At 43.1% G+C, this 19,028-nt stretch overlaps 1 long non-coding RNA gene and 1 pseudogene across 1 annotated transcript; both read left to right on the plus strand.

Annotated features, from left to right (window-relative positions):
* The first annotated feature begins 1,194 nt into the window (after positions 1–1,194).
* LOC124692718 lies at positions 1,195–5,475 on the plus strand. The gene is made up of 5 exons (XR_006999653.1): positions 1,195–1,308; positions 1,520–1,613; positions 3,082–3,174; positions 4,365–4,461; positions 4,932–5,475. It is a non-coding gene; the product is annotated as an uncharacterized LOC124692718 (long non-coding RNA).
* An 811-nt stretch (positions 5,476–6,286) lies between these two features.
* LOC124657554 lies at positions 6,287–9,431 on the plus strand (annotated as a pseudogene).
* Positions 9,432–19,028: the final 9,597 nt, after the last annotated feature.

Consider the following 19,028-nt stretch of genomic DNA (forward strand, 5'->3'; position numbering starts at 1 on the left):
TGCCACTTCAGATTTGTGTATTGATTTTCCTCTTTATGCCACCCTTATATGCACATATTATTAATTGAAAACAATAATAGGGCGACCCACGAGTCATCCGTTGGTATAAACTCGTGCCCATATCCTTCCCATGGCTAATCATGTCGCCCGTGGGTATTGCCCATGGGAAAACTTGCTAACCCATACCCCGCCAATTCGGGTCGGGTGTGCCCATGGATCAAATTGCCAGCTTAGGTGTAAATCTAGGGTTTCATATGAGATGCCACTTCAAAGTGGTTCACGGCCTAGGTTTTATGTATATGTTCTATTTTCTAGGTCTAGGGAGATTTATCTCGGCTTGGTCGACTTCATCGCGAGCTAGCACAGAGTAGTAGGATCGTTCGAGACGGTTTGCATATATACATGTCATGATGTGATGTGATGCTTATGTATATAGCACATATCCATCCATAATTCTCAATGGTGAAATCATAATATGTACTCTCTCCATTCATAAAAGGATTTGTCTAAATTCGAAGATATGTATACACTAAAAAACATCTAGATGCATTCCAATTTAGAAAAACATGTCACATATTTTTATGAACATACATAGTAACTAATTTTTTTCCGAATTAACATACGTAGCAACTAGGAGGATTCAACACTAGTATTTTTAGGTAGTGAAAAAAAAGAGCTAGGTACGTACTATTGCATGCGATACATCACTTGTTGTTATTGTTGAGTACACAATAGAAGAACATGAAAACCAAGGGACGGACGCACAAGTCCCCAACCAGTCCATTCTCCTCCCCTTTTCTCTCACCCAACTCCCCCGCCCACGCATGCCGCCGCCGCTCGCCGACGAAGCTCCGGCGCCTTCTCCCCGCCGACGAAGCCCTCCCGAGCCCCTAATCGCGCCGCCACGAAAAGCTGTCTCCTTTCCGGCGGCGGCGTGACCGCGACCCTGCAGGACGGCGGCCGGCGCAGGAAGACGGGAGGACGGACTGATGCTAGCGTCGCCGAGCCTACTGCATCCCCGACCTGCAGCCGGGACTGCAGGCCGGGGTCCAGGACGACGACGCCCGCCCCGCGCGGTGTGGCTGGCCCTTGCCGTCGATTCAGCGGCCATGGGGGTCGCTGCTCGTCCAAGGGAACCTCCAAGTCCGCCACCGCGGGCGAGCTCCGGCATCCCGCTCGCCGGCATCCTCGGGAGGCCGCTCGACGCGGCCGTGATGGCCGGACGAAGCGCGCTCACGACCTGCAAGAGCTCGCCACGGAATCCCCACATCCACGCTGCCGCCCAGGAATACCTATCGCCATCCAAAGGTCGAAATTAATTTTCCCCTGTCCTAGCGCTACAATCGACACCTTGTCCGTCACCCAATCTTGTATGATACTGCTGCAAGATACATTGCTCTAGTTAAATCTAGATTTTCATACTAGTGCTGCGTGGTTCAAATTTCCCCTGGATGTACATCTGAAGAAATTTTCGCGGCTACAGGAAATTCACCTGGGTTTGCATGGATGTTCGTTGTAGGTGTTCCTTGCAAGAGTGCAAACCAGCCCGTGAGTTCACTGCGGCGGAATGCTATGGCAGCTGGTGGGCATCGTCTTCAATTCCGTGGGCTTTGGTAAATTTCTGGTTCCTCTTATTTGTCCTCTATTTTCGCTGTGATAGCATGCCCATCTAGGTGCGTTTCGGATGGAGTAGGTTTGATATGAATTTTTTTTGGAAAATATGATGGTTTGATGGCAGTGGGTTTTGTTGGAATTGTTGCAATACCCTGTTCATATTTTTGGTGAAGAACACTACGCCTGAATGAATGCTTCAGTTAGTCTCTGTTTTCATTGCGTGATGGTTTCTTATGTGCGGTAAGTCGGGATCAAATCCCTGGAGCAGCATATCATGCTGGCACCGGATTCAGGTTTGTAATATTTGCATTGCCTGTGGTAGTTCAATATCACATCAATGAAGCAGCCTATCTTTTCCGCGCCTCAAATGATTTTTGCCCTATGTCACCTTTGCGTAGTATAAGCCTTAAGCCTTTTTTCTGCTTGTTGATGGCAATTGATTTCACAACTCACATCGAAAACAGCAAGAAAAAGTAGCGAAACATAGCAACAATTCAAAATCTTGTTCGTTTTTGAATTGTTGCAGTTTGTACATCGCTTATATTTACCATGATGGCTTAAGAGCCTAATTCTTGATCATACTTTAGTATTTTGCAACTCTTTATATGTATATTTGATCATAAACTTGTTTTCCTTCTATTTTCTAGGTTGCTTTGAACCCTAGATCACTTATATGCTATCTCATGATGTTTGTTGAGTAGTTGGTTTCTTTTTCTAACATGTGAGGTGCACAAGTGTATGCGGTCATGTAACCAAGCTGCTGCTTTTTGGAGCTGATCCGGACTACTAGTTCAACAAAGTAGTTAAATCTTTTGTTAGTCAAGACTATACAGCCACCTTAAAAGGATGGATTAAATTCTGTTTTGGCCTGTTTGAAATGCCTATGATGTTGCTGCTTATCTCAGAAAGCTCGATATCTGCACCTAAGTTGTTTGCGACTTGGAAACAGTTTGTAGCTCTAGTATTTTATTTTGTGTTAATAAGAAAGAAATAGACATTCTTCTGTAGCTCTAGTTTTAGATTATCCTTAAGTTTTTGTTGAACTTTGTTGTTTGGTCGACTTGATGAATGAGAAGATCTGGACCACTAGCTCAACAAAGCAGTTTAATTTTTGTGATTCAACACAAATGCTGCTACCTTATAAAGTCTGTGCTGTTGTTGCTTAATATTATCTCGGGAAGGATGATTTAATACTGCTTAATATGTTGGCAAAGCTTCTAGTGTTGAAGAGTAATTGTGCTCATTGTTTGCAGAAAGGGCTTATTTTTCCAGTATGAATTGACTTTGTAGACAGTAGAGAAATTGTTGCCTCGCTTGGAAATGACATCTACATGTACCCTGGATGTCTAGCTTGGAAATTGTTGCCTGACTGGAATGTTTTCTAGCTTTATTAATTCCTTTAGTAAGAATTTTAGAATTGGATCAGTTCCTGGCAACTTCCTTTATCTTTGTGTTTTCGAATCTCAGGGAATAAGTGGATGTGCAGCTGGCTATGAGGTAGTCATGGCCGCCGGATCTGGCTGGCAGTGGCGGCCTTCTTCTTCGACTCGGCAGGTTTAGGTGAGTGTCATGTTCCTCACCTGTCTCTTCTTATTTAGGACTCTTGTGGTGTGGTTGTCTTGACACTGTACTGGCACTGCTTTGGTTTAGTATTATGTGGTGATCTCCAATGGACACTATATTGTATAGTTAGGAAATTTTATTACATGGCATGTTTAGGTTGGATTGCTCACTGGGTTTTTTTTTATCTAGCTGTAGCTGCGCAACATGGTAAGAACAAAATGATACCTTTGATTCTGAATTCTACATGCTAGCATGTTCCTTGCTTCCACTGAATATGCTTGTATTTGCTTGTATTTTCTAGGTTGCTTGAACCCTAGATCTCTTATATGCCATCTCATGACGTTTGTTGAGTAAATGTTCTTGTGATCGGTGTATGTGCTGTGCATAATAATCCTGGTTTCCTTTTCTAACATGTGAGGTGCACAACCATATGCGGTCATGTAACCGAGCTGCTGCTTTTTGTAGCTGATATGCACTACTAGTTCCACAAAGTAGTTAAATCTTTTGTGAGTCAAGACAATGCAGCCACCTTAAAAGGATTGATTAATTCTGTTTTTGCCTGTTTGAAATGCCTATGATGTTGCTGCTTATCTCGAAAGAGTGATATCTGCACCTAAGTTGTTTCTTGTTTGTGACTTGGAAATGGTTTGTAGTTCTAGTAATTTTTTTGTGTTAACAAGAAAGAAGTTGACATTCTGACCATCTGTAGCACTAGTTTTAGATTATCCTTAAGTTTATTGAACTTGTTGTTTGGTCGACTTGATGAATGTGAACTGTGAAGCTTAAACCTGACTTGGAGCTGATCTTGTAGTTTTTATTAAATGTGGGCAGAACCTCAAGCTCTTTGGAGCTGATCTGGACCACTAGTTCAACAAAGCAGTTTAATTTCTGTGAGTCAACACAAATGTTGCCACCTTATAAGGATGAATTGATTCTGTTGTTCCTTGTTTGAAATGCCTGTGCTTCTGTTGGTTAATATTATCTCAGGAACGATGAATTAATTCTGCTAATTTTATGGATCATCTGTGTTATATATCAGCCTTGCTTGGAAATGACATCTACATGTACCCTGTATGTCTAGCTTGGAAATTGTTGCCTGACTTGAATGTTCTCTAGCTGTAGTATTTCCTTTTCGAATTGGATCAGTTCCTGACCACTTGCTTTATCTTTGTGTTTTCGAATCTCAGGGAATAAGTGGATGTGCAGCTGGCTAGAAGGTAGTCATGGCCGCTGGATCCAGCCATCTGGCAGCTGTGGCCCTCTTCTTCGAATTGGCGGGTTTAGGTGAGTATCATGGTCCTCACTTGTCTCTTCTTATTTAGGATTCTGGTGGTGTGGTTGTACTGGCACTGCTTTGGTTTAGTATTATGTGGTGATCTACAATGGACACTATATTTTGTCGTTAGGAAATTTGATTAGATGGCATGCTTAGGTTCGGTTGGCTCACTGGGTGGTTTTTGTTATCTAGCTGTAGCTACGCAACATGGTAAGAACAAAATGATACCCTTGATTCTGAATTCTACATGTTAGCATGTTTCCACTGAATATGATTGTATTTTGCTCCTGCCTTATGCACTTAATATCATTTGGCTTCTTATATGGCAAGTACATGCATACGCATTTTGGTAATTGGCTATGTTTGTAGTGTTCATTGTCGTGTTTATATGGATCTCATGTGGGTATACATCAGCAGAGCTTGTTTGTGTTGAGCTGTACAAATTTGCTGAAGTTTATTTGTGTGTATGTGACTGCAGGCAGGGGAGGTTGTTGCAGGCTTGGTCTTGTGCGGCTCTGGCCGGTCCACCGCGTCCCTCGCTGACTACATTTGACTAGCTACTGCTATCACGAGACTTGATGGCATTCCCTCTGTAGTAATGGACAGAAGATCAAGACTTGAGTTAAGCAGCTTAATTAGGACCCGGAAACAGGTAGCGGTGGCCTTTTTGTATGCCTCTGTGTTTAGGTGAGTTAATTTGTGGTTCACCCATTGTATCGTATACGTGCTCCATGGCCATTGAGCAGCCTGTGACATGCTAAATGGTAGTGATGACTAGGTTTTGGCTATAATACAGATGAGTTGTGCTTGCACGTTTTTTTTTTTTTTTTTTTTTTGCGGGTAGTGCTTGCGCTCTTGATATTTGGTATTCTGAGTGGTTTGATTGTTGAATTATATACCTGCTGCTGGTGGTACGTACTAGTCAACTTATTGATTTCCAGTAAGATACATTAATGGTGGGCTGTTGAATTTTTGTACCAAAGGAATATACTTTCAATGGTAGATTACTTTTACCGGCCTGATAATTGAAATGATCATTCTCGATTGATTCTCGATTGAGTTAACCAGTTTAATTATTAGGACAGTTTAATTAGGACGTGAAAACAGGCAGTGGTGGCCTTTTTTCTATGCTTCCATGGTTAGGTGAGTTTTTGGTTCTCCCCTTAACGTATACGTGGAGCAGCTTGTGACCTGCTAATTGGTAGCGATGACTAGGTTTTGGCTATAGCACAAATGCGTAGTGCTTGGGCTCCTGATTCTTGGTATTCTGGGTGGCTATAGCACACAGGAATATATACTACTCAGTAGTTTCAATCGTGGATTAATTTTACGGACCTGATATTTGAAATGATCATTGTCGATTGATTCGGTGACTGGCTACGCTTGGATGTCGGTGTTTTGGTTTCTTGTAATAGCTAGCAGAAGCAGTAAGTACTAGTGTTAACCTGAGATTGTGTAATGTTACGGGCGCAGTGGTGCTGGCCGGCGTGTGTTTGGGTTTGACCGGAAGTTGTAATTTTCCCTGTGCACGTTCTTAGTTGCATTCGTTTTGAATTGATCCGCTGAATCTCGGTTGTTATGCTAGTAAGCGCGCCCGGCAGGCTCAAGAAGGCAGATGAGGGAAATGAAGGGATGCAGCAGCCAAGTTTTGAGCGAATTCGCGTGAACGGATCGAATGGATCGATGAATTAATTAGTAATGTTTGTACGAGCGGCATGGAAGGAACGAGAGTGGCGCAAAAGATTGGACTTCACGGCGCGCGAGATGCACTACTAGCCCAAGTTTATAACATCCCCATCGAATCCACTACTAGCCCTGCTTTATTTATCCCCAATGGCAATGGGTAATCCCGCCTCACCGACGGCCGATGGCCTAGCCGCCGTCGCAGCCGAGATTGTGTGCTGCGCGGCCCCCCTCGCCCGCGTCGCCGACGCCGTCGCCGCGCTCTCCTGCGAGGCCGCTTCCGCCAACTCCTTCGCCGACGTGCCCAGCGTGCACGGTAACTTCCGTCAGGCAGTGCGCGCGCTCGACCTGGACGCCGGTCAGGGGAAGGAGGACGTTCTGATGCTGCTGGCGACGCAATTCGCAACCTCGGCGCACTTTATGTGCAAGATGAGCGTCGAACGAGCGAGGTTCTGCGCCGGTAGCATCGCCGACGCCAGGCTCAGGGAGGAACTTGCTGCTGTTGCTGACATTGACGTTGGTGATCTGAAGCTGAAGGGGACGCTCGCTGAACTTATGGAAGATTCGGATGCCGGGTGGATCCTGCGGCGGGTGTACGAAAATTTGCTCAAGCTCAGAGGCTGCCTAGCGTGGGAGGCAGCTGTGGCCATAGCAGTGATCGAAACCGCCCACAGTACAATTCAGAAGCCGCGGGCTAGCGCGGAGGGCAATTCTTCTGTATTGATGCTGCTCAGGGATCATGTCACGTATGGAAAGGATGTTCCCGGCGTGAACTCTCAGCACTGGTTCAAGATTGGAGAACCAAGCTGTCGTCGCTGTTTGATCCCAGGCGCCCTGAATTTGAGACCCTCGTGGAAAAACTCAAGGGGATTTTAGAGGACAAAAAAGAGAAGAGGAGATTGCCTAAAATTCCAAAGGTAAGAAATATTTGGATCACTGTCCGTGTTTCTTACTCCATTGTCTTTCAGCTCCAATGACACATTGAGTAGATTTTAGAAGCATCTTTGGTCTGTCAGTTTTGTACTTCGTTTATCTTATTATTCATCCTTACTCGTTTTAGGGAACACGTGACTTTGCGGGACGGCAAATGGCCATAAGGGAGCGTGCGTTTTCGATAATAACAGGTGTGTTTAAGATGCACGGTGGTGTTGCACTTGATACACCTGTATTTGAGTTGACAGAAACCCTCATGAGCAAATATGGTGAAGACTCTAAGTTGATATATGACCTTGCTGATCAGGTACAGTTTCAATGTCTTTTTATACTTAAATAAATGTTAGTGGAAAGGTTCTGTCTCGTAGAAAATCCCAAAAATTGTTTTGTTCATCGTGTCGCCAGTTCTTTATATTACTAGATTAATATAGTATATATATTGGACAAGGTTCATAGTAGAACTTCTAGTATTCAGGGCATTCGATAATTTGGTCATTCCTTTGTTAGTACCTTGCATACTCCGACGTTACATTTATTAAGCTCTCTTATTACTGATGGTTTCAAGTCTTACGAACAAATAACCTGCAGGGTGGTGAGCTCTGCTCTTTGCGGTATGATCTGACTGTTCCATTTGCCCGGTATCTTGCCATGAATAATCACATAACTACAATGAGGAGATACCAGATAGCAAAAGTATACAGGAGAGATAGACCGTCAAAGGGAAGATATCGAGAATTCTATCAATGTGACTTTGACATTGCTGGAGTGTACGAGCCCATGCAAGCAGATTTCGAGGTTATCAAAGTTTTGACCGAATTGCTGGATAAGCTAGATATTGGCATGTATGAGATAAAACTAAATCACAGAAAGCTTCTTGATGGAATGCTGGAGATTTGTGGTGTGTCCCCTGAGAAGTTCAGAACAGTTTGCTCCAGTATTGACAAGCTCGACAAACTAACAGTCGAAGAGGTGAAGAAGGAACTGGTAAGGATCCGAACTCCTTTTTCTGCTTCGTTTCAGATGAGTGGTCTACTTTTATGGTGCGTGATCTCGGTGTGGATTTATTTTTCATGGTCCTAATTGTTCAATGTGCTGGCTTAGGTTGAAGAGAAGGGTGTATCAGATGAAACCGCTGAAAAGATTGGCAATTTAGTGAAGACAAGAGGACCACCGCTACAAGTTCTGATGGAACTCAGAAAGGAAGGTAGCAAGTTTATTGAGAACGATGGGTCTGTTGCTGCACTAAATGAACTGGAAATATTATTCAAAGCTCTAGAAAAAGCAAATGCGATAGACATGATAAGTTTTGATTTAAGCCTTGCAAGAGGCCTTGATTACTATACTGGTGTGATATATGAAGCTGTGTTCAAGGGTACCACACAGGTTAGAATTTTTCATCCATATCTTTGCCTCACCTGTTACCTTGTTAGTGTTCCAAGTTAGTCTGATATTTTACATTGTGAAATCATATTACTTCATACAGACACTGATTTATGTTTTCAGTTATAGTCGCCATTTTATGCTATGATTACTTGATACACTGGATTCTGACACATGCCATCTTATTTATCACCTCAAATCATATTTTTACAATTGCTTCTTCTATTGCACATTGATGCATTATCCAATATCATTTTTCCAACAAAGGAAATGTCTCTTCATTTGATTCATGTGATAACTCTGTTGCAATAGGTTGGCTCCATTGCAGCTGGTGGCCGTTACGACAACCTAGTGGGTGATATTGTTGCTGGCAAGCAAGTCCCCGCTGTTGGCGTCAGCCTTGGAATGGAAAGAGTCTTTGCGATCATGGAAGAACAGGAGAAAGAAAAGAACCAGGTATATTCCTCAATGCCCCTGCCAATTTCCATCGAGTCGTTATCAAATTGGAATAGTGGATTAAAATTCTAATATCACAGGAGACCCGGACCACCGAGACGGAGGTTTTGCTGTCGATTCTAGGGAAGGACCTTACATTGGCAGCCGAGCTCGCGAGCGAGCTGTGGAGGGCTGAGATAAAAGCGGAGATCAAGCTCAGCCCCAAGGTGCAGAACCACATAAGATACGCGACACAGTCAGGAATTCCATGGATGGTGATAGTTGGTCAGTCCGAGATAAGGGACGGGAAGGTGAAGCTGAAGAATATTAGTGCTCGCCAGGAAGAGGAGGTTCCGAGGAAGGATTTTGCTCAGGTGCTGAAGCAGAGGTTAACTAATCTCTAGAGATGAAAAATCTTAGGAAGATGTGAAGCTGTTTGTTACATTGATCTTGATTTTTTTCTTCAACATTCATTTTTGTCAATGTTGATACGTGCTACAAAGCTCTTTGATTTATACTGATCTTTTTTAATTTACTTACATGCAAAAACTGAATGACTGTTTTCTGTGTGAAACTTATTCAGTGGAATAACATTAATACTGCATTTTCATTTGTCAAGCAAGATAGTACTCCGTAGCTACCAGTGGCGGAGCTACCAGGGGGGCAATAGAGAAAACACACAATGTTGTGGGGCCAAATTAGTCTATGTTTTCCAATTTAACACCCTAAAATAAAATACTCTTCACTATTTTTTTCAAGTCTGGGGGGCGGTGGCCTCCCTGACATACACATAGCTACGCCCCTGGTAGGTACCGAGAGTGTTGTTTATTGTTCTCATGTTTATTGTGGCCTGAGACAACAAAACAGAGAACGAATGTTTCCACGCCATTCTCAAAAAAAGTCTTTTTTTTAGGCTAGCCAATTACTTTTTTTTTCGATAAAGGATGCCTTTATTACTTTTTGAAAGCAATTACATCCAGCCTCTGCATAACCAGATGCACACAGCCGTTTTATTGTCTCAAGTTCAAAAAGATAAAAAAATAAAACTAGGCGAGATACATATCGGAACGATGAATCATATAACGCCTAAGGAGTAGGTGGGGCATCTATCCGTAGACTATGCTGCCACCCATGTTGGGAAAAAGTATCCCTCGCCGTAGCCTCCAACCGTGTACAGACCTCCGTAAACAGGTCTCGGTTCTCCACTCGCTGAAGAGGTAACCACGAACGGAGAATACCTGTACATCTGTAGATGACCTGCAACAAAGAGCAATTTATATCATTAAAAATCTTGTCATTTCTACATAGCCAAAGCGCCCAGATAACTGCTAGCGCCCCCACCCTAAGAAGCAACTTAAACCTTGAATCGACACCATGAAGCCAATTGCCAAAGACATTGGCAACACTAGTCGGAGGATACAGGGTAGACGCTACTTGGATGACTGACCATATAGATCTCGCGAACTGGCACTGGAAGAATAAGTGTTTGATTGTTTCGTCGTGATGACAGAAAACACATCGAGTACTCCCATGCCAATTACGCTTAACAAGATTGTCTTTGGTGAGAATTACCCCTCGACGAAGATACCATCCAAAAAATTTAATTTTTAATGGTATCTTCATCTTCCAAATCTTCTTGTTATTTGAAATGAATAGATTGCACCATGTTGTAGGTTTTATTGATTAATAGCTCCAGGTAATATGCGAAACACCATGCTATGGATATTATTTGTAAGATGCTTTCACCCTCTCTCTAATGTACTTGCAGTATGAAATTCCTCACCAATTTGGCTTCAATGTGGGATGAATGTTGTTTGATGATGTTACTGAGAAAGAATATGGTGCATGCTTTGATGCAGTGATGGTCACCAGAAAATCCAAAAATAAATGCTGAGCATCTTTAGCAGACCATGGAGTCCTTGACAGTGAAGTACATGAAGCTTGGTACAAAGTGAAAGATCGAGATGTCGCCTAGAGGGGGGGGTGAATAGGCAATTAAAAACTCTTACGGATTTGTCTTGTAATAATGCGGAATTAAACTATCGTTTAGTTTACAAGCACAAACTCTAAATATGCTAAGCTCAACTAAGTGTAACAATAGCAACTAGAGCTAAGCAAGATAGGCACAAGATATATGTAGCACAAGTGATAGCAAGATATATGTACTTCAAGCACGATGGCTATCACAAGGAAAGAGAGCTCGGGTATAGAAATAACCGCGGCACGCGAAGACGAGGATGTATTCCCGTGTTCCCTTGCTTTGCAACAAGGTACGTCACGTTTGGAGGAGTGGAGGTCCCACGAAGGATTCCCCGCGCCACGAAGGCTCACCCTATTCTCCGAACCACACCCACGAAGGATAATGGCCCTTTCCTTATGGTTAGCTTTTCCTCCGCTCCGGAGATGGCAAGCTCCACAACCATTTCACAAGCTCCACGAAGGAGAAGCCCGGGCCTCTTCACAATCTTCTTGAAGAGATCACCGGAGCACCAATCACCAAGCCAACTAGGAGGTCACCCTCCAAGAGTAACAAGCTCACGGTCTCTCACTCGAACTAATCGTGGTGGAGAGCTCAACACTATGCAATGATGCAAAGCAAGAACACTAGAGGTGTTCAAATCCTTCACTCTCAAATCCCACCCAAACAACAAATGCTAGGATGAGATTGGAGAGGAAGAACAATGGGGAAAGTCAACAAAAGACTCCAAGATCTAGATCCCAAGAGTTCCCCTCACTTAGAGAAGAAATGGATTGGTGGAAGAGTAGATCTAGATCTCCTCTCTTAGATCCCTCAAGAAATAGCAATAACTATGGGAGGAATCAAGAGAGAGAGAGCAAGTTCTTCAAATGCAACAATGGAGGAGAGAGAATGGGAAGAACTACTCAGCCCAAGGTGGAAGAAGGGCTATTTATAGCCCAAGAGCAAATATAACCGTTGGGGAAAAGTTGGGCTGAGTCAACCGTCGAGGAAGCCGGTCAACCGGGCCTGGGGCCGGGCCGTCCGGTCCAGGGCCCGGTCAGACCGGGCCACAGACCGGACCAGCTGGTCCAAACCGGTCGGTAGGACGGACCCCGAGGTCATCCGGTCGGCGCCCGGTTGCTGCCCGGTTGACCGGGCCGAGCGCCGGACACCCCGGTCTGCAGGCCGGCTGACCGGTCGGCAACCGGATCTGTTGGCTCTTCGTTTGGAGCTCGGTTGCCGTCCGGTTGACCGGTCGGCACGCCGGGCAGGCCGGTTGGGAGGCCGGCTGACCGGGTGGCAGACCGGAACCGGCCGGCGCATGGGCCGGTCCGACCGGGTCCCTGACCGGGTGAGCAGGAAAACATGTTTATACAAAAATGTAATATGCTTCAATGCTTACATCAATGTAATATGCTTCAATGCTTTCGTGCCATCTGCATTTCACAAGGTTGAGGATTTTGTAAGGAACCGATGCAAAGCTTGGTTTAGGATGGAGCAGTACTTTTTATGGGCACTTGACCTGCGCGCGCGACTAAAGAAATACAGTACGTAGCTTTGTGGATGGATCGTGCAGGTCGTGGTTGGCTCACCGACAGCCTTTAGGCGGGTCCAGGTGCAAGCGACCGCGGGCGAGCAAAACGAAAGAAGACGGCGCATTCAATCGGCGAGAAGAAAACAAACTAAACAAGACTGATCTCTGTTTTTCATTTGCGACCACCAAACCCTCGCGCCCTCACGCATGAAACAGAGAGAAAGACAGAAACAGAGAGGAAGCCTATGTACGATGGGGACTCAACAACATACCTACGGGATCCATCGATCAGAAAGAGAGCTCGCCGCCGGCAGGCTAGCCATGTAGACGACGGTACGGTGCTTGCCTCACCTTCGCCGGCCAAGCGATACAGAGTGCCCTCTCCTCTCGTCGCCGACGCCAAAGTCCAAAGTCATAAGTCACGGCACGCGCTGCCGCCCACGGTTTTGGTCCTGGCTTTTATTTATAGACTCATTTTCGAAGTGAAGAGAGGTACGGATTTGAGAAAGCTAAGCGTGTATGCGGATCCATTGGCTCTGCTCTCCTGTTTCATACTTAGATGGACGGATGGGATAGGTAATCCCACGGATTGCTGACTTGGCCTAATTATAAAAACAAAGGCCCCATGGATAACCGCACCGCTGATCAAAAAGTTAACTGTTCCACTTAATAGCCAAGGCAATTCTAGTAGCCAACCAATCAAACAATAATCAAGGGTGGGTCTCCTCGATTTTCCTCCTTTCCTACTAGTCACTCAATCAAACAGTAATCGTGGATGATGCTCGGACTTCCCTTTTGTTTATTATGCGTTACCTTTACCTAGGTCTGCATGCATGCTCCCTACAACCAGGTTTGCCATATGGCTGGGAACACCAACAAACACCTGAAAACCAATCTCCAAGAAGTTGAGCTTCAGGTTGATTTGTTATTTGTGTCGCCATGGCTACAAACTCTGCCAACTTTTAAAAAAAATTGACACATAGCTACAACTATTTGATGATCAACTGCATCACTTTCCGATGGCCAATTTTGCACATTGTGTACCATCGAGTGCTTCCTCGTCACATAAATTAATTCCACACTGCTCTTCTCTCCTGTTTCATGCTTAGATGGACGGATGAGATAGGTTATCTCATGGATTGCTGACTTGGCGTAATAAAAACAAAGGCCCCATAGATAACTGCTTGGCTGGTCGAAGAGTTAATCGTTTTTCAATCAATTACCATGCAGAATCCTAGTAGCCCAATAACCAAGGGTGGGGGTCTCCTCGATTTTCCTTTCATAGTAGTCACTCAATCAAACAGTAATTAGGGACGATGCTCAGACTTCATTCTTGTTTATGCGTTACCTACTTACCTAGGTCTGCATCCACTCTCCCAATAACAGGGCTTGCCATATGGATGGGACAAACAACACCTGGAAATTAATCTCGGAGAACATGAGCTTCTGGTTGATTTCTTATTCATGTCGCCATGGCTAGGAACTCTGCCAAAAAAAGTTAAATTGACATATAGCTACCACAACAGTTTTTGATGATCAACTGCGTCACTTCCCGATGGCCGGTTTTGCACATTGCGTTCCATCACGTGCTTCCTCGCACATCAACTAATTCCACAGTGCTCACTCCTTCTCGGAGTATCTTCTATGATACTAAATTAATACAATATATGAAAATGAATTTCAAGATGGTTGCACTAATATTGAGTTAATGTTGATATTCTGTACAACTGATCAAAGTTAACAAAGTTTGAATTTAAACAAAACTAATACGCATCCTAGTTAGGAAAGGAGAGAGCATTACGGGCGTGTTGTTGTTAAGATGCCTTACATTCTTCTGTCATTTTTTTTGCTTCTCACTCTACCATGGTTTTCTCTTGTATATGGCTAACTCAACGTACCAGATCACTTGATTACCTCAAGATATGAATGTTATCCAGGAATGAGATTGCTTATGATCATGGCAGCATAACAAGCTAGCTACCAATAGCATGCACATCAGCTACAAGAAAATTACAATGCTACATGCAGTACTTAGTCATACACTTAATGGTTAAGAACTAAAAACAAGTAACTTGAAAATTTGACAAAGAAAAGGTGCAAGATCATCATACATGCATTACACTACCGACCACTTGAGTAACAATGAATATACTGGGTACGTGCACATTCAATGCACCGCAAAAATACATCCACACTGCACTACACCCGGCAAGCTCAAACACCTCGACCTTTATGGCACTTTTCCAAGTGCGACCAGGCCGCCGAGTGTGCTCCACTCGCACCTCTCCACCACCGTTATCGCAACAAGGAGCGCCACCCTGGAGCTGCTACGCCTCCCCAGCCAACTTGGTCAAATAGCATGTTATCCACATCCCCGACCATCGGAGCATCAATATCAGCCCTGCCCGAGAAAATCATAGCAATGGGTTGTTGTAACAAATGAGCAAAAAAGCTAGTCATGAATAAACAAATTCGTTTGGCAAGACAAATCAATTAAAGTATGCTTAGATTTTGTTTCCCTCGGGAAAGCTAAAGCACATGAACGCCAGCCACCATTGACAGAAAATCCAATCAACAAAGTTGTGCCACCCAACATATTCACGAGGCTTAAGTTGTACTACATCAAAACAACTAGGCCGACAAGTTATATATGTTTTCAACACACAAGGTTGGGCACATTGCCAAACCAAATATAGGTATGTCTCACAATGGCCACAATCCATGCACCACGACAACATTAGAATGAACCACGATAGCAGCGCAAGCCACAACTAAGTAAACCGACATTATTCAACCACACAAGGTCTCGTTTCATACGAAAAATACTATTTTCATAACCTAAGAAGCACCGGACAACTCAGGTTCATTACCCAACCCCATCCAAACCATTTCTCATTTCCAAAATAAACAGGTCAGCACCACAATAGCTGGTCAGCGCCACTACGGAATCATCCCTGGGCTCACATACCATTTGTTCAGAACAAAGTACTGAGCATTGAACTACCAAAAACATGTATGCAACCACTTGCATACCCGTTTTACTCTTTCGGCAAAGGAGACATACCATGATAAGGACCTCTTTCCCACCACGAACAGGCACTGCACTCCCTTCGTTGCCGCCAGGCTTCAAGAATCCAGAACAAGCTCGACGTTCTCCTGAAATGAGAAAACAAGGGGATAACTATCTAAACAACATCCAAATAGACTAGAGTTGCAGCAGATACATGTAGTATTTCAGGCTTATAAACTAGCATATGCCTTTTTATTGTGAGAAGGTTGTTGAACACAGCACTATTCTTGTCACTAAGTTTCAGTCTGTTAATATGGCTCTGCTTATATTAAATCCTAAAAATCAGATTGAACAACATAATATCGATATGGACAAATGGTACCAGGATAAGTATTAAGAGTAACTGTTAACTACGTTAACGTAACCTCAAGGAAGGACTGCAATTTGCTGGAAAACAGTGACCTTTTTTATAAAAATTTAGAACCGGAACAAACATAACTATTAGAAAGGCCGAATATAAATTTCAAAGATTAAACAACATTGAGATTTAAATTTTAGGATGTAATTTAAACACAATAAAAGGATGAGCTCGGGATCTCACCTTTTCTAGTCATTCTTGCAACTGGACGGACGAGGCTCTCATAGATCTTGTACATTTTTAGACTCATCGGGCGGTAGTGATCCCTACCGTAGATCTTGTACATGTTAGTTTGACTTGTCCCGTGGTATCCCCCGCATGTCCTTCTCTTACCTTGGTGTCCGGAACAATCTTCTCTTCCTCCTCTTTATCGAAAGGGAAAAAGACCATCCGTTAATTCCTCACCGGGTACATTTAACAAAAGAGCACTACAACATTCGAGTACATCGACATGTATGTATATACCTTCACATTCAAGTCCATCTCATCTCTGTTGGCCGTCCGGAAGATCTTGTACCCATACACAGATTAGAAGACACACTGTAGGACTTGGAGGTCGACGCGAGATTGAAATCCTTCTCAAAGACCAGGACAAACTTGTCGATAGGGTCCTCGGTGGACAACTTCCGGTCATCCATCTTCACGAACATGGCCGCCTTGTCGTCCTTCTTGGCCTTGCCGAAGGCTCCCTGCCAAGATAAGCAGACCATCTCAATGACAAGATAACATAAGGCACACATGAAAATACATGTACATAGCTTGTGAAAAGAGCAAGGGGTGTGGCATATAGTTAGGTAAACATGAGAATATGAAGTAGTCATCTTCAGGCAAGGCCTCAACCAACTGTCTAGGCTTAACCGTAATGCCTGCAAAAGTTAAATAGGAGGCTCAGATACATGTACAGATTCAAGCTTTTTTTGAAGTAAAATAATACGGAGTAGCAGAAATGGTACATAATCAGGTTGTTATATTAGATGAGAAATACTTTCATGTAGAATACATGGATGAACAATGTCCATACAGAGAAAATTTACTGAAAAGTGGCCAATCTACTACCTACATTACCAACATCCAACATTTAAAATAAGCTCTGCATTATTTACTTGCTTTGTTACCTTGATACCTGAGCGGTAAGTTTAAGGTTGAAGTCTAGTGTAGCTCAAAAAGAACTAGAGGACATGCCCCAAAAATTTGGTTATCAACATATGTTAAGCACACACACGTAACAACAATCAGGAAGAAGTGCATATATATACAATGCAACTACATTAGCCGTTGATCTCTTGGAACAGTTGCGCACGAAAAAATATGCCACTGGGACGAGAGGGTGACAGATTGATCTTCTGGCATTGACGTTGAACACTCACTTCCGTGACAAAGATTAAAACAAATTCAGAGGCAGAATTCTGTCTAAATCGCATATCCATTGGAGGTGTCGCAGTATGACAAAGATCCTGGAGACAACTCTAATGGACTAGAGTTCTTGGGTCTTTGCCTTGTGCTGCCCACCCCTCATCCCTGCGCCATAGGGTTTCGATAGAATGAAATGTTACGACCCCTCCAGACCGGTTTATTAGGCCACCACCTATTTTAATAAAAAATTGACCATTAATTTGGTCAACATATACGAGATATATGGCACAAAAAAGATACCACTGGGTTCAAAATAAGTTTCCAATGGTATAATTTTTGTGGCAGGTATTTTATATTTTATTGACCATCTTAATGGTCAAAACTTTTCTCGAAGCACATAATGGGCCTATAAACCGGTATGGAGAGAGTACACCATGGACCAGAAATTACTTGAGGCATTATTGCAGCTATGACATGAGGATCTATGAAATTAAAAAATATAAAAGCTCAACAACTAAATTCACCGCCATCCAAAAATAAGGTGATGCCGAGTACAACTTTCTTAATAACAATCTGTGGGGTCTTCCATTTCAATAATATAGTGTCAGATAAGTGGTACAAGATAAAATGCAGAAATGCCAGGTTACAGAAACTGTATCACAATCTATTTGGCATATGAAAATGTTAAGAAGAATACTATAATCTTTACATGGCAAAGAAAGGAAAACATCAACTCAACAAACACATCTAAACTTTCCTCTCATAAAAGTGAGATGCAACTCTAACGTCAGCTAAATGATATCCAGTTACCTAAAGATGTATGAATTAAGGACAATAACGTTCCAACATGATTACCTCTACTCCGGCAACACAGAGCACAACGCTATCCAGGCTGACAGCAGGACAATAACTTGAAACATCAACAAAATTAGTAGAGGATATAAGCTAAAGCTTATTTTTTTACTAACTCAAGCGGCTCTGAGCCTTACTCAAATGTTTATGGAAACCTTTATTACAACACCGTACAAGCTGAAGATATAATTGCTAATGACAAGTACACGGATTTTATGTTGCAAAAGGAAGGAGGAGAATTAGTTGAACATAGTGCAAATCATTTCAAGTATGATCCGTTGTATAACCCAGACTTCCAATAGCAAAACAATTTTATAGAACATACTCCCTCCGTCCATTAAAGATGTCTTAGATTTGTCTAAATTAAGAGTTTCTAGAAATGTCGACCCCGCTTGCCCATTATATCCAAAATGAAAATTGCAAAGCAGCCTTGCTCATTGAACACCAATATACGTAAATGCATGAAGTGTCTGTGGCACAAAAGATAACCAACCCGAGGATTAAAAAAAAATCCAAACTTTATTAACCAACATTTGAATACTATTTGTTAACTGTTAGGAAATTAACTGACCATATGTCCTTTCCAACAACATCAACTCTTCCAGCATATGAAGAACCAGAATACATGATGCAGCATTGTAGTTTCTAAACATTGAATAGGCCCAACATGCAAATTTGGAGAGGTGAAAGATCCTAGTCTTCCCGTGACATACCTAGCCTGAATTACCTATGTAGAAACAAGTTCATGTCAAGACCGGGCACTTTCTATCAAATGGCAATATATACACCAACCGACAAAACAGACCACAACAAGCATCTCTACTTGCAAGCATGCCGTTTTCACTAGCTAGAGCATGCAGTAATTCATCAAGCTTTAAGTTGTACAACACAATAATTCGCAAAAACAAAAATTGTACAACACAATACTAAACAGGAAATCAATACACTAAGCACGTACTATCCCTCACTTGCATATATTAAGCCTACTATTAAGCATGGGCAGCAACCCTCTGTTTC

This window comes from Lolium rigidum, chromosome 1 (assembly GCF_022539505.1).
Source record: "Lolium rigidum isolate FL_2022 chromosome 1, APGP_CSIRO_Lrig_0.1, whole genome shotgun sequence".
NCBI classification, from domain to species: Eukaryota; Viridiplantae; Streptophyta; class Magnoliopsida; order Poales; family Poaceae; genus Lolium; species Lolium rigidum.